At 46.0% G+C, this 16,205-nt stretch overlaps 8 non-coding genes across 8 annotated transcripts; all 8 read left to right on the top strand.

Moving 5' to 3' along the window:
- The first annotated feature begins 8 nt into the window (after positions 1–8).
- LOC130317258 (U2 spliceosomal RNA) lies at positions 9–199 on the top strand. Its single transcript, XR_008864415.1, has one exon. It is a non-coding gene; the product is annotated as a U2 spliceosomal RNA (small nuclear RNA).
- Positions 200–2,287: 2,088 nt separating this feature from the next.
- On the top strand, positions 2,288–2,478 carry LOC130317257 (U2 spliceosomal RNA). The gene has a single exon (XR_008864414.1). It is a non-coding gene; the product is annotated as a U2 spliceosomal RNA (small nuclear RNA).
- A 2,084-nt stretch (positions 2,479–4,562) lies between these two features.
- On the top strand, positions 4,563–4,753 carry LOC130317256 (U2 spliceosomal RNA). Its single transcript, XR_008864413.1, has one exon. It is a non-coding gene; the product is annotated as a U2 spliceosomal RNA (small nuclear RNA).
- A 2,080-nt stretch (positions 4,754–6,833) lies between these two features.
- Positions 6,834–7,024, top strand: LOC130317255 (U2 spliceosomal RNA). Its single transcript, XR_008864412.1, has one exon. It is a non-coding gene; the product is annotated as a U2 spliceosomal RNA (small nuclear RNA).
- A 2,094-nt stretch (positions 7,025–9,118) lies between these two features.
- On the top strand, positions 9,119–9,308 carry LOC130317261 (U2 spliceosomal RNA). The gene has a single exon (XR_008864418.1). It is a non-coding gene; the product is annotated as a U2 spliceosomal RNA (small nuclear RNA).
- Positions 9,309–11,382: 2,074 nt separating this feature from the next.
- Positions 11,383–11,573, top strand: LOC130317253 (U2 spliceosomal RNA). Its single transcript, XR_008864411.1, has one exon. It is a non-coding gene; the product is annotated as a U2 spliceosomal RNA (small nuclear RNA).
- A 2,097-nt stretch (positions 11,574–13,670) lies between these two features.
- LOC130317251 (U2 spliceosomal RNA) lies at positions 13,671–13,861 on the top strand. The gene has a single exon (XR_008864409.1). It is a non-coding gene; the product is annotated as a U2 spliceosomal RNA (small nuclear RNA).
- A 2,096-nt stretch (positions 13,862–15,957) lies between these two features.
- Positions 15,958–16,148, top strand: LOC130317250 (U2 spliceosomal RNA). Its single transcript, XR_008864408.1, has one exon. It is a non-coding gene; the product is annotated as a U2 spliceosomal RNA (small nuclear RNA).
- Positions 16,149–16,205: the final 57 nt, after the last annotated feature.

The raw sequence follows: 16,205 nt of genomic DNA, 5'->3' as shown, positions 1-16,205 counted from the left end.
TCACGGTTATCGCTTCTCGGCCTTTTGGCTAAGATCAAGTGTAGTATCTGTTCTTATCAGTTTAATATCTGATACGTCCCCTATCTGGGGACCATATATTAAATGGATTTTTGAGAACGGGGGCCGATTTCGAAGCTTGCTTCCGTCGCCCTATGCATTGACCCGATATGGCAGTATCTTCGGGTACAGTGCACCACCCCCTTACAGGGTTAAAAAGAAAGATTCCTACTTTCATTGCTACCTGCTTGCTGGCTAGCCAGCTAGCCAGCCCTGTGGGCCTTGCTGCTGCTGCTGCAGCCAAAAAACAAAAGGTGGTGCTGCTGCTGCTTCTGCTGCTTCTGCTTCTGCTTGTGTCTGGCCGCTGTTGGAGCGTCCAGGCACAGGACTTCTGCTGCTGCTGACTAAATGGCCTCCTTAATTGGATCATTTGAGTAGCCAGCACACCTGTGCAGGTAGGGCATGACATGATAGGCAGCTGCCTTGATAGCGGGTGGGTGCTGAATGTTCCTAATTGACAAAATAAGATTAATGCTTATGAAGAAATATAAAATCTCATCCCTTCCCCAATATCGCGCCACACCCCTACCCCTTAATTCCCTGGTTGAACTTGATGGACATATGTCTTTTTTCGACCGTACTAACTATGTAACTATGTAACATAACATGGGGGGGGTCTCCTGGCTGTTCACACAGGTGTGTCATTGCTGTACATTGACCATGCATTGCTTCTGTGGTATTGCAAAGGCAAAGACAAATGCTTCCAGCCATCCATTGCACTAATGGATTGGTCATCAGCTGGCTGTCTATGTCCCGCATCAATATAGACCAAAGTACAGAGGGTTAGGCTATGCTATTGTGCACCTACCTGATGCATCAGAAGGTGCGAGGCCCTTGCTAAATTCTGTGCACAGACTTTGAGATCTATACTTTAGACTGTATCTAAACCTGCTCCAACATGGACTGACATTCTGGCCTACTTTCAGCCGATGCGACTTGTCTGTCGCTGAACAGTCGCTTTTTATGTATTCAGCACCTATGTATAATGTTGTAAAAATGCTCTAGAAGCTAAAGTCGCAGAAATGTCACACATATTTGGCCTGCAACTTTCTGTGCGACAAATTCAGACAGGAAAAATCAGTATAAATCCTTAGAAAATTATCCCCCAGTGTCTCCATCTGCTGGCGGTATTGAATAAGCATTGCTGCACTGATGGGGTATGCATTAGACGAAAAAAAAGAAGAAAAAGAAGAATAATACGCCCAGAAAAGAGGCGAAAAGGAGAAAAACGTAAAAAAACGTGAAAAAAAAGTAAGAGGAAGAGAAGGGAAAAAAAGGTGGAAATGGGTTTAAAAGTGATTTCGGCGGAGAAATATATATATATATATATATATATATATATATATATATATATATACGCGCACACACACACATATATATAAACGTATTCTCCGTTGAGATATTGCAGCCGCTGCTGTGTCCAGGCCCAGGAGCCTTAGCACTGTGCTGTGATGTCACTCAATACCACTGACATCACTAGGTGTAAACAACATCTCTCCTTTGCTGTGTATGTGACTATGGAGCTGTTTGGTGATGTCGTCTATTATGGCCTTCATAGAAGCAACAGGAGATTGTTGCATCCATCTAGAACCCTCAGAACTACAGTGCTATGATGTCACTCACTTCCACAGGCCTTGCAGAGTGTAAACAACAACAACCCAGCTTTGTTGTGTATGTAACCATAGGGATTTGTGATGTCACCTAGAACCTTCACAGCAGCGACAGCTTTATGAGGAGCATCAGCACTGCTCTGCCTGAGCAGAACCATCACCGCCATAGGTTGTCAAATAACCCGGATTTAACCCACACAGGTAAGTCCAATGGGGTGCAGGCATGTCCTCTATGCTTACAGCTTCCCGTGGGTGTTGGTTTGATACCGTTTGGGGACAGCCAAGGAGGCATCTGCAGGCAACAAAGGTAGGTGTGTGCTTGTGTGTGTGTTTCCTATGCAGATCCTAAGCCCAGTGTCACATGCAAGTAGGAGGAGTAAGAAGGGTTCCTGGCAAATCCGGGTTATGGATTGCATTTAAAAAGGCCCCGTGGGAGTGCAATGGGCCCCTGTCTTGCTGCTTAGCAATAATGGTATGGGTTTAGGTTCTGCTGTGTGTACTGGTGGTTGACTGCCCCCCAGCCCAGAGTGTGCATGGAAAATTGTCTGGCAGCCTCCCTGACAGCAAGCAGTGATAGTGCCCATGAAGGGGACCTTGTTGGGCCCGCCCCTTTCACGGTTATCGCTTCTCGGCCTTTTGGCTAAGATCAAGTGTAGTATCTGTTCTTATCAGTTTAATATCTGATACGTCCCCTATCTGGGGACCATATATTAAATGGATTTTTGAGAACGGGGGCCGATTTCGAAGCTTGCTTCCGTCGCCCTATGCATTGACCCGATATGGCAGTATCTTCGGGTACAGTGCACCACCCCCTTACAGGGTTAAAAAGAAAGATTCCTACTTTCATTGCTACCTGCTTGCTGGCTAGCCAGCTAGCCAGCCCTGTGGGCCTTGCTGCTGCTGCTGCAGCCAAAAAACAAAAGGTGGTGCTGCTGCTGCTTCTGCTGCTTCTGCTTCTGCTTGTGTCTGGCCGCTGTTGGAGCGTCCAGGCACAGGACTTCTGCTGCTGCTGACTAAATGGCCTCCTTAATTGGATCATTTGAGTAGCCAGCACACCTGTGCAGGTAGGGCATGACATGATAGGCAGCTGCCTTGATAGCGGGTGGGTGCTGAATGTTCCTAATTGACAAAATAAGATTAATGCTTATGAAGAAATATAAAATCTCATCCCTTCCCCAATATCGCGCCACACCCCTACCCCTTAATTCCCTGGTTGAACTTGATGGACATATGTCTTTTTTCGACCGTACTAACTATGTAACTATGTAACATAACATGGGGGGGGTCTCCTGGCTGTTCACACAGGTGTGTCATTGCTGTACATTGACCATGCATTGCTTCTGTGGTATTGCAAAGGCAAAGACAAATGCTTCCAGCCATCCATTGCACTAATGGATTGGTCATCAGCTGGCTGTCTATGTCCCGCATCAATATAGACCAAAGTACAGAGGGTTAGGCTATGCTATTGTGCACCTACCTGATGCATCAGAAGGTGCGAGGCCCTTGCTAAATTCTGTGCACAGACTTTGAGATCTATACTTTAGACTGTATCTAAACCTGCTCCAACATGGACTGACATTCTGGCCTACTTTCAGCCGATGCGACTTGTCTGTCGCTGAACAGTCGCTTTTTATGTATTCAGCACCTATGTATAATGTTGTAAAAATGCTCTAGAAGCTAAAGTCGCAGAAATGTCACACATATTTGGCCTGCAACTTTCTGTGCGACAAATTCAGACAGGAAAAATCAGTATAAATCCTTAGAAAATTATCCCCCAGTGTCTCCATCTGCTGGCGGTATTGAATAAGCATTGCTGCACTGATGGGGTATGCATTAGACGAAAAAAAAGAAGAAAAAGAAGAATAATACGCCCAGAAAAGAGGCGAAAAGGAGAAAAACGTAAAAAAACGTGAAAAAAAAGTAAGAGGAAGAGAAGGGAAAAAAAGGTGGAAATGGGTTTAAAAGTGATTTCGGCGGAGAAATATATATATATATATATATATATATATATATATATATATACGCGCACACACACACATATATATAAACGTATTCTCCGTTGAGATATTGCAGCCGCTGCTGTGTCCAGGCCCAGGAGCCTTAGCACAGTGCTGTGATGTCACTCAATACCACTGACATCACTAGGTGTAAACAACATCTCTCCTTTGCTGTGTATGTGACTATGGAGCTGTTTGGTGATGTCGTCTATTATGGCCTTCATAGAAGCAACAGGAGATTGTTGCATCCATCTAGAACCCTCAGAACTACAGTGCTATGATGTCACTCACTTCCACAGGCCTTGCAGAGTGTAAACAACAACAACCCAGCTTTGTTGTGTATGTAACCATAGGGATTTGTGATGTCACCTAGAACCTTCACAGCAGCGACAGCTTTATGAGGAGCATCAGCACTGCTCTGCCTGAGCAGAACCATCACCGCCATAGGTTGTCAAATAACCCGGATTTAACCCACACAGGTAAGTCCAATGGGGTGCAGGCATGTCCTCTATGCTTACAGCTTCCCGTGGGTGTTGGTTTGATACCGTTTGGGGACAGCCAAGGAGGCATCTGCAGGCAACAAAGGTAGGTGTGTGCTTGTGTGTGTGTTTCCTATGCAGATCCTAAGCCCAGTGTCACATGCAAGTAGGAGGAGTAAGAAGGGTTCCTGGCAAATCCGGGTTATGGATTGCATTTAAAAAGGCCCCGTGGGAGTGCAATGGGCCCCTGTCTTGCTGCTTAGCAATAATGGTATGGGTTTAGGTTCTGCTGTGTGTACTGGTGGTTGACTGCCCCCCAGCCCAGAGTGTGCATGGAAAATTGTCTGGCAGCCTCCCTGACAGCAAGCAGTGATAGTGCCCATGAAGGGGACCTTGTTGGGCCCGCCCCTTTCACGGTTATCGCTTCTCGGCCTTTTGGCTAAGATCAAGTGTAGTATCTGTTCTTATCAGTTTAATATCTGATACGTCCCCTATCTGGGGACCATATATTAAATGGATTTTTGAGAACGGGGGCCGATTTCGAAGCTTGCTTCCGTCGCCCTATGCATTGACCCGATATGGCAGTATCTTCGGGTACAGTGCACCACCCCCTTACAGGGTTAAAAAGAAAGATTCCTACTTTCATTGCTACCTGCTTGCTGGCTAGCCAGCTAGCCAGCCCTGTGGGCCTTGCTGCTGCTGCTGCAGCCAAAAAACAAAAGGTGGTGCTGCTGCTGCTTCTGCTGCTTCTGCTTCTGCTTGTGTCTGGCCGCTGTTGGAGCGTCCAGGCACAGGACTTCTGCTGCTGCTGACTAAATGGCCTCCTTAATTGGATCATTTGAGTAGCCAGCACACCTGTGCAGGTAGGGCATGACATGATAGGCAGCTGCCTTGATAGCGGGTGGGTGCTGAATGTTCCTAATTGACAAAATAAGATTAATGCTTATGAAGAAATATAAAATCTCATCCCTTCCCCAATATCGCGCCACACCCCTACCCCTTAATTCCCTGGTTGAACTTGATGGACATATGTCTTTTTTCGACCGTACTAACTATGTAACTATGTAACATAACATGGGGGGGGTCTCCTGGCTGTTCACACAGGTGTGTCATTGCTGTACATTGACCATGCATTGCTTCTGTGGTATTGCAAAGGCAAAGACAAATGCTTCCAGCCATCCATTGCACTAATGGATTGGTCATCAGCTGGCTGTCTATGTCCCGCATCAATATAGACCAAAGTACAGAGGGTTAGGCTATGCTATTGTGCACCTACCTGATGCATCAGAAGGTGCGAGGCCCTTGCTAAATTCTGTGCACAGACTTTGAGATCTATACTTTAGACTGTATCTAAACCTGCTCCAACATGGACTGACATTCTGGCCTACTTTCAGCCGATGCGACTTGTCTGTCGCTGAACAGTCGCTTTTTATGTATTCAGCACCTATGTATAATGTTGTAAAAATGCTCTAGAAGCTAAAGTCGCAGAAATGTCACACATATTTGGCCTGCAACTTTCTGTGCGACAAATTCAGACAGGAAAAATCAGTATAAATCCTTAGAAAATTATCCCCCAGTGTCTCCATCTGCTGGCGGTATTGAATAAGCATTGCTGCACTGATGGGGTATGCATTAGACGAAAAAAAAGAAGAAAAAGAAGAATAATACGCCCAGAAAAGAGGCGAAAAGGAGAAAAACGTAAAAAAACGTGAAAAAAAAGTAAGAGGAAGAGAAGGGAAAAAAAGGTGGAAATGGGTTTAAAAGTGATTTCGGCGGAGAAATATATATATATATATATATATATATATATATATATACGCGCACACACACACATATATATAAACGTATTCTCCGTTGAGATATTGCAGCCGCTGCTGTGTCCAGGCCCAGGAGCCTTAGCACTGTGCTGTGATGTCACTCAATACCACTGACATCACTAGGTGTAAACAACATCTCTCCTTTGCTGTGTATGTGACTATGGAGCTGTTTGGTGATGTCGTCTATTATGGCCTTCATAGAAGCAACAGGAGATTGTTGCATCCATCTAGAACCCTCAGAACTACAGTGCTATGATGTCACTCACTTCCACAGGCCTTGCAGAGTGTAAACAACAACAACCCAGCTTTGTTGTGTATGTAACCATAGGGATTTGTGATGTCACCTAGAACCTTCACAGCAGCGACAGCTTTATGAGGAGCATCAGCACTGCTCTGCCTGAGCAGAACCATCACCGCCATAGGTTGTCAAATAACCCGGATTTAACCCACACAGGTAAGTCCAATGGGGTGCAGGCATGTCCTCTATGCTTACAGCTTCCCGTGGGTGTTGGTTTGATACCGTTTGGGGACAGCCAAGGAGGCATCTGCAGGCAACAAAGGTAGGTGTGTGCTTGTGTGTGTGTTTCCTATGCAGATCCTAAGCCCAGTGTCACATGCAAGTAGGAGGAGTAAGAAGGGTTCCTGGCAAATCCGGGTTATGGATTGCATTTAAAAAGGCCCCGTGGGAGTGCAATGGGCCCCTGTCTTGCTGCTTAGCAATAATGGTATGGGTTTAGGTTCTGCTGTGTGTACTGGTGGTTGACTGCCCCCCAGCCCAGAGTGTGCATGGAAAATTGTCTGGCAGCCTCCCTGACAGCAAGCAGTGATAGTGCCCATGAAGGGGACCTTGTTGGGCCCGCCCCTTTCACGGTTATCGCTTCTCGGCCTTTTGGCTAAGATCAAGTGTAGTATCTGTTCTTATCAGTTTAATATCTGATACGTCCCCTATCTGGGGACCATATATTAAATGGATTTTTGAGAACGGGGGCCGATTTCGAAGCTTGCTTCCGTCGCCCTATGCATTGACCCGATATGGCAGTATCTTCGGGTACAGTGCACCACCCCCTTACAGGGTTAAAAAGAAAGATTCCTACTTTCATTGCTACCTGCTTGCTGGCTAGCCAGCTAGCCAGCCCTGTGGGCCTTGCTGCTGCTGCTGCAGCCAAAAAACAAAAGGTGGTGCTGCTGCTGCTTCTGCTGCTTCTGCTTCTGCTTGTGTCTGGCCGCTGTTGGAGCGTCCAGGCACAGGACTTCTGCTGCTGCTGACTAAATGGCCTCCTTAATTGGATCATTTGAGTAGCCAGCACACCTGTGCAGGTAGGGCATGACATGATAGGCAGCTGCCTTGATAGCGGGTGGGTGCTGAATGTTCCTAATTGACAAAATAAGATTAATGCTTATGAAGAAATATAAAATCTCATCCCTTCCCCAATATCGCGCCACACCCCTACCCCTTAATTCCCTGGTTGAACTTGATGGACATATGTCTTTTTTCGACCGTACTAACTATGTAACTATGTAACATAACATGGGGGGGGTCTCCTGGCTGTTCACACAGGTGTGTCATTGCTGTACATTGACCATGCATTGCTTCTGTGGTATTGCAAAGGCAAAGACAAATGCTTCCAGCCTGCCATCCATTGCACTAATGGATTGGTCATCAGCTGGCTGTCTATGTCCCGCATCAATATAGACCAAAGTACAGAGGGTTAGGCTATGCTATTGTGCACCTACCTGATGCATCAGAAGGTGCGAGGCCCTTGCTAAATTCTGTGCACAGACTTTGAGATCTATACTTTAGACTGTATCTAAACCTGCTCCAACATGGACTGACATTCTGGCCTACTTTCAGCCGATGCGACTTGTCTGTCGCTGAACAGTCGCTTTTTATGTATTCAGCACCTATGTATAATGTTGTAAAAATGCTCTAGAAGCTAAAGTCGCAGAAATGTCACACATATTTGGCCTGCAACTTTCTGTGCGACAAATTCAGACAGGAAAAATCAGTATAAATCCTTAGAAAATTATCCCCCAGTGTCTCCATCTGCTGGCGGTATTGAATAAGCATTGCTGCACTGATGGGGTATGCATTAGACGAAAAAAAAGAAGAAAAAGAAGAATAATACGCCCAGAAAAGAGGCGAAAAGGAGAAAAACGTAAAAAAACGTGAAAAAAAGTAAGAGGAAGAGAAGGGAAAAAAAGGTGGGAAATGGGTTTAAAAGTGATTTCGGCGGAGAAATATATATATATATATATATATATATATATATATATATATATATATACGCGCACACACACACATATATATAAAACGTATTCTCCGTTGAGATATTGCAGCCGCTGCTGTGTCCAGGCCCAGAGCCTTAGCACTGTGCTGTGATGTCACTCAATACCACTGACATCACTAGGTGTAAACAACATCTCTCCTTTGCTGTGTATGTGACTATGGAGCTGTTTGGTGATGTCGTCTATTATGGCCTTCATAGAAGCAACAGGAGATTGTTGCATCCATCTAGAACCCTCAGAACTACAGTGCTATGATGTCACTCACTTCCACAGGCCTTGCAGAGTGTAAACAACAACAACCCAGCTTTGTTGTGTATGTAACCATAGGGATTTGTGATGTCACCTAGAACCTTCACAGCAGCGACAGCTTTATGAGGAGCATCAGCACTGCTCTGCCTGAGCAGAACCATCACCGCCATAGGTTGTCAAATAACCCGGATTTAACCCACACAGGTAAGTCCAATGGGGTGCAGGCATGTCCTCTATGCTTACAGCTTCCCGTGGGTGTTGGTTTGATACCGTTTGGGGACAGCCAAGGAGGCATCTGCAGGCAACAAAGGTAGGTGTGTGCTTGTGTGTGTGTTTCCTATGCAGATCCTAAGCCCAGTGTCACATGCAAGTAGGAGGAGTAAGAAGGGTTCCTGGCAAATCCGGGTTATGGATTGCATTTAAAAAGGCCCCGTGGGAGTGCAATGGGCCCCTGTCTTGCTGCTTAGCAATAATGGTATGGGTTTAGGTTCTGCTGTGTGTACTGGTGGTTGACTGCCCCCCAGCCCAGAGTGTGCATGGAAAATTGTCTGGCAGCCTCCCTGACAGCAAGCAGTGATAGTGCCCATGAAGGGGACCTTGTTGGGCCCGCCCCTTTCACGGTTATCGCTTCTCGGCCTTTTGGCTAAGATCAAGTGTAGTATCTGTTCTTATCAGTTAATATCTGATACGTCCCCTATCTGGGGACCATATATTAAATGGATTTTTGAGAACGGGGGCCGATTTCGAAGCTTGCTTCCGTCGCCCTATGCATTGACCCGATATGGCAGTATCTTCGGGTACAGTGCACCACCCCCTTACAGGGTTAAAAAGAAAGATTCCTACTTTCATTGCTACCTGCTTGCTGGCTAGCCAGCTAGCCAGCCCTGTGGGCCTTGCTGCTGCTGCTGCAGCCAAAAAACAAAAGGTGGTGCTGCTGCTGCTTCTGCTGCTTCTGCTTCTGCTTGTGTCTGGCCGCTGTTGGAGCGTCCAGGCACAGGACTTCTGCTGCTGCTGACTAAATGGCCTCCTTAATTGGATCATTTGAGTAGCCAGCACACCTGTGCAGGTAGGGCATGACATGATAGGCAGCTGCCTTGATAGCGGGTGGGTGCTGAATGTTCCTAATTGACAAAATAAGATTAATGCTTATGAAGAAATATAAATCTCATCCCTTCCCCAATATCGCGCCACACCCCTACCCCTTAATTCCCTGGTTGAACTTGATGGACATATGTCTTTTTTCGACCGTACTAACTATGTAACTATGTAACATAACATGGGGGGGGTCTCCTGGCTGTTCACACAGGTGTGTCATTGCTGTACATTGACCATGCATTGCTTCTGTGGTATTGCAAAGGCAAAGACAAATGCTTCCAGCCATCCATTGCACTAATGGATTGGTCATCAGCTGGCTGTCTATGTCCCGCATCAATATAGACCAAAGTACAGAGGGTTAGGCTATGCTATTGTGCACCTACCTGATGCATCAGAAGGTGCGAGGCCCTTGCTAAATTCTGTGCACAGACTTTGAGATCTATACTTTAGACTGTATCTAAACCTGCTCCAACATGGACTGACATCTGGCCTACTTTCAGCCGATGCGACTTGTCTGTCGCTGAACAGTCGCTTTTTATGTATTCAGCACCTATGTATAATGTTGTAAAAATGCTCTAGAAGCTAAAGTCGCAGAAATGTCACACATATTTGGCCTGCAACTTTCTGTGCGACAAATTCAGACAGGAAAAATCAGTATAAATCCTTAGAAAATTATCCCCCAGTGTCTCCATCTGCTGGCGGTATTGAATAAGCATTGCTGCACTGATGGGGTATGCATTAGACGAAAAAAAAGAAGAAAAAGAAGAATAATACGCCCAGAAAAGAGGCGAAAAGGAGAAAAACGTAAAAAAACGTGAAAAAAAAGTAAGAGGAAGAGAAGGGAAAAAAAGGTGGAAATGGGTTTAAAAGTGATTTCGGCGGAGAAATATATATATATATATATATATATATATATATACGCGCACACACACACATATATATAAACGTATTCTCCGTTGAGATATTGCAGCCGCTGCTGTGTCCAGGCCCAGGAGCCTTAGCACTGTGCTGTGATGTCACTCAATACCACTGACATCACTAGGTGTAAACAACATCTCTCCTTTGCTGTGTATGTGACTATGGAGCTGTTTGGTGATGTCGTCTATTATGGCCTTCATAGAAGCAACAGGAGATTGTTGCATCCATCTAGAACCCTCAGAACTACAGTGCTATGATGTCACTCACTTCCACAGGCCTTGCAGAGTGTAAACAACAACAACCCAGCTTTGTTGTGTATGTAACCATAGGGATTTGTGATGTCACCTAGAACCTTCACAGCAGCGACAGCTTTATGAGGAGCATCAGCACTGCTCTGCCTGAGCAGAACCATCACCGCCATAGGTTGTCAAATAACCCGGATTTAACCCACACAGGTAAGTCCAATGGGGTGCAGGCATGTCCTCTATGCTTACAGCTTCCCGTGGGTGTTGGTTTGATACCGTTTGGGGACAGCCAAGGAGGCATCTGCAGGCAACAAAGGTAGGTGTGTGCTTGTGTGTGTGTTTCCTATGCAGATCCTAAGCCCAGTGTCACATGCAAGTAGGAGGAGTAAGAAGGGTTCCTGGCAAATCCGGGTTATGGATTGCATTTAAAAAGGCCCCGTGGGAGTGCAATGGGCCCCTGTCTTGCTGCTTAGCAATAATGGTATGGGTTTAGGTTCTGCTGTGTGTACTGGTGGTTGACTGCCCCCCAGCCCAGAGTGTGCATGGAAAATTGTCTGGCAGCCTCCCTGACAGCAAGCAGTGATAGTGCCCATGAAGGGGACCTTGTTGGGCCCGCCCCTTTCACGGTTATCGCTTCTCGGCCTTTTGGCTAAGATCAAGTGTAGTATCTGTTCTTATCAGTTTAATATCTGATACGTCCCCTATCTGGGGACCATATATTAAATGGATTTTTGAGAACGGGGGCCGATTTCGAAGCTTGCTTCCGTCGCCCTATGCATTGACCCGATATGGCAGTATCTTCGGGTACAGTGCACCACCCCCTTACAGGGTTAAAAAGAAAGATTCCTACTTTCATTGCTACCTGCTTGCTGGCTAGCCAGCTAGCCAGCCCTGTGGGCCTTGCTGCTGCTGCTGCAGCCAAAAAACAAAAGGTGGTGCTGCTGCTGCTTCTGCTGCTTCTGCTTCTGCTTGTGTCTGGCCGCTGTTGGAGCGTCCAGGCACAGGACTTCTGCTGCTGCTGACTAAATGGCCTCCTTAATTGGATCATTTGAGTAGCCAGCACACCTGTGCAGGTAGGGCATGACATGATAGGCAGCTGCCTTGATAGCGGGTGGGTGCTGAATGTTCCTAATTGACAAAATAAGATTAATGCCTATGAAGAAATATAAAATCTCATCCCTTCCCCAATATCGCGCCACACCCCTACCCCTTAATTCCCTGGTTGAACTTGATGGACATATGTCTTTTTTCGACCGTACTAACTATGTAACTATGTAACATAACATGGGGGGGGGGGGGGGTCTCCTGGCTGTTCACACAGGTGTGTCATTGCTGTACATTGACCATGCATTGCTTCTGTGGTATTGCAAAGGCAAAGACAAATGCTTCCAGCCATCCATTGCACTAATGGATTGGTCATCAGCTGGCTGTCTATGTCCCGCATCAATATAGACCAAAGTACAGAGGGTTAGGCTATGCTATTGTGCACCTACCTGATGCATCAGAAGGTGCGAGGCCCTTGCTAAATTCTGTGCACAGACTTTGAGATCTATACTTTAGACTGTATCTAAACCTGCTCCAACATGGACTGACATTCTGGCCTACTTTCAGCCGATGCGACTTGTCTGTCGCTGAACAGTCGCTTTTTATGTATTCAGCACCTATGTATAATGTTGTAAAAATGCTCTAGAAGCTAAAGTCGCAGAAATGTCACACATATTTGGCCTGCAACTTTCTGTGCGACAAATTCAGACAGGAAAAATCAGTATAAATCCTTAGAAAATTATCCCCCAGTGTCTCCATCTGCTGGCGGTATTGAATAAGCATTGCTGCACTGATGGGGTATGCATTAGACGAAAAAAAAGAAGAAAAAGAAGAATAATACGCCCAGAAAAGAGGCGAAAAGGAGAAAAACGTAAAAAAACTTGAAAAAAAAGTAAGAGGAAGAGAAGGGAAAAAAAGGTGGAAATGGGTTTAAAAGTGATTTCGGCGGAGAAATATATATATATATATATATATATATATATATATATATATATATATACGCGCACACACACACATATATATAAACGTATTCTCCGTTGAGATATTGCAGCCGCTGCTGTGTCCAGGCCCAGGAGCCTTAGCACTGTGCTGTGATGTCACTCAATACCACTGACATCACTAGGTGTAAACAACATCTCTCCTTTGCTGTGTATGTGACTATGGAGCTGTTTGGTGATGTCGTCTATTATGGCCTTCATAGAAGCAACAGGAGATTGTTGCATCCATCTAGAACCCTCAGAACTACAGTGCTATGATGTCACTCACTTCCACAGGCCTTGCAGAGTGTAAACAACAACAACCCAGCTTTGTTGTGTATGTAACCATAGGGATTTGTGATGTCACCTAGAACCTTCACAGCAGCGACAGCTTTATGAGGAGCATCAGCACTGCTCTGCCTGAGCAGAACCATCACCGCCATAGGTTGTCAAATAACCCGGATTTAACCCACACAGGTAAGTCCAATGGGGTGCAGGCATGTCCTCTATGCTTACAGCTTCCCGTGGGTGTTGGTTTGATACCGTTTGGGGACAGCCAAGGAGGCATCTGCAAGCAACAAAGGTAGGTGTGTGCTTGTGTGTGTGTTTCCTATGCAGATCCTAAGCCCAGTGTCACATGCAAGTAGGAGGAGTAAGAAGGGTTCCTGGCAAATCCGGGTTATGGATTGCATTTAAAAAGGCCCCGTGGGAGTGCAATGGGCCCCTGTCTTGCTGCTTAGCAATAATGGTATGGGTTTAGGTTCTGCTGTGTGTACTGGTGGTTGACTGCCCCCCAGCCCAGAGTGTGCATGGAAAATTGTCTGGCAGCCTCCCTGACAGCAAGCAGTGATAGTGCCCATGAAGGGGACCTTGTTGGGCCCGCCCCTTTCACGGTTATCGCTTCTCGGCCTTTTGGCTAAGATCAAGTGTAGTATCTGTTCTTATCAGTTTAATATCTGATACGTCCCCTATCTGGGGACCATATATTAAATGGATTTTTGAGAACGGGGGCCGATTTCGAAGCTTGCTTCCGTCGCCCTATGCATTGACCCGATATGGCAGTATCTTCGGGTACAGTGCACCACCCCCTTACAGGGTTAAAAAGAAAGATTCCTACTTTCATTGCTACCTGCTTGCTGGCTAGCCAGCTAGCCAGCCCTGTGGGCCTTGCTGCTGCTGCTGCAGCCAAAAAACAAAAGGTGGTGCTGCTGCTGCTTCTGCTGCTTCTGCTTCTGCTTGTGTCTGGCCGCTGTTGGAGCGTCCAGGCACAGGACTTCTGCTGCTGCTGACTAAATGGCCTCCTTAATTGGATCATTTGAGTAGCCAGCACACCTGTGCAGGTAGGGCATGACATGATAGGCAGCTGCCTTGATAGCGGGTGGGTGCTGAATGTTCCTAATTGACAAAATAAGATTAATGCTTATGAAGAAATATAAAATCTCATCCCTTCCCCAATATCGCGCCACACCCCTACCCCTTAATTCCCTGGTTGAACTTGATGGACATATGTCTTTTTTCGACCGTACTAACTATGTAACTATGTAACATAACATGGGGGGGGTCTCCTGGCTGTTCACACAGGTGTGTCATTGCTGTACATTGACCATGCATTGCTTCTGTGGTATTGCAAAGGCAAAGACAAATGCTTCCAGCCATCCATTGCACTAATGGATTGGTCATCAGCTGGCTGTCTATGTCCCGCATCAATATAGACCAAAGTACAGAGGGTTAGGCTATGCTATTGTGCACCTACCTGATGCATCAGAAGGTGCGAGGCCCTTGCTAAATTCTGTGCACAGACTTTGAGATCTATACTTTAGACTGTATCTAAACCTGCTCCAACATGGACTGACATTCTGGCCTACTTTCAGCCGATGCGACTTGTCTGTCGCTGAACAGTCGCTTTTTATGTATTCAGCACCTATGTATAATGTTGTAAAAATGCTCTAGAAGCTAAAGTCGCAGAAATGTCACACATATTTGGCCTGCAACTTTCTGTGCGACAAATTCAGACAGGAAAAATCAGTATAAATCCTTAGAAAATTATCCCCCAGTGTCTCCATCTGCTGGCGGTATTGAATAAGCATTGCTGCACTGATGGGGTATGCATTAGACGAAAAAAAAGAAGAAAAAGAAGAATAATACGCCCAGAAAAGAGGCGAAAAGGAGAAAAACGTAAAAAAACGTGAAAAAAAAGTAAGAGGAAGAGAAGGGAAAAAAAGGTGGAAATGGGTTTAAAAGTGATTTCGGCGGAGAAATATATATATATATATATATATATATATATATATATATATATATATATATATACGCGCACACACACACATATATATAAACGTATTCTCCGTTGAGATATTGCAGCCGCTGCTGTGTCCAGGCCCAGGAGCCTTAGCACTGTGCTGTGATGTCACTCAATACCACTGACATCACTAGGTGTAAACAACATCTCTCCTTTGCTGTGTATGTGACTATGGAGCTGTTTGGTGATGTCGTCTATTATGGCCTTCATAGAAGCAACAGGAGATTGTTGCATCCATCTAGAACCCTCAGAACTACAGTGCTATGATGTCACTCACTTCCACAGGCCTTGCAGAGTGTAAACAACAACAACCCAGCTTTGTTGTGTATGTAACCATAGGGATTTGTGATGTCACCTAGAACCTTCACAGCAGCGACAGCTTTATGAGGAGCATCAGCACTGCTCTGCCTGAGCAGAACCATCACCGCCATAGGTTGTCAAATAACCCGGATTTAACCCACACAGGTAAGTCCAATGGGGTGCAGGCATGTCCTCTATGCTTACAGCTTCCCGTGGGTGTTGGTTTGATACCGTTTGGGGACAGCCAAGGAGGCATCTGCAGGCAACAAAGGTAGGTGTGTGCTTGTGTGTGTGTTTCCTATGCAGATCCTAAGCCCAGTGTCACATGCAAGTAGGAGGAGTAAGAAGGGTTCCTGGCAAATCCGGGTTATGGATTGCATTTAAAAAGGCCCCGTGGGAGTGCAATGGGCCCCTGTCTTGCTGCTTAGCAATAATGGTATGGGTTTAGGTTCTGCTGTGTGTACTGGTGGTTGACTGCCCCCCAGCCCAGAGTGTGCATGGAAGATTGTCTGGCAGCCTCCCTGACAGCAAGCAGTGATAGTGCCCATGAAGGGGACCTTGTTGGGCCCGCCCCTTTCACGGTTATCGCTTCTCGGCCTTTTGGCTAAGATCAAGTGTAGTATCTGTTCTTATCAGTTTAATATCTGATACGTCCCCTATCTGGGGACCATATATTAAATGGATTTTTGAGAACGGGGGCCGATTTCGAAGCTTGCTTCCGTCGCCCTATGCATTGACCCGATATGGCAGTATCTTCGGGTACAGTGCACCACCCCCTTACAGGGTTAAAAAGAAAGATTCCTACTTTCATTGCTACCTGCTTGCTGGCTAG

The sequence above is a fragment of the Hyla sarda genome, unplaced genomic scaffold (assembly GCF_029499605.1).
Source record: "Hyla sarda isolate aHylSar1 unplaced genomic scaffold, aHylSar1.hap1 scaffold_1981, whole genome shotgun sequence".
Lineage (NCBI taxonomy): Eukaryota > Metazoa > Chordata > Amphibia > Anura > Hylidae > Hyla > Hyla sarda.
This window is presented reverse-complemented; position numbering and strand designations above follow the sequence as displayed.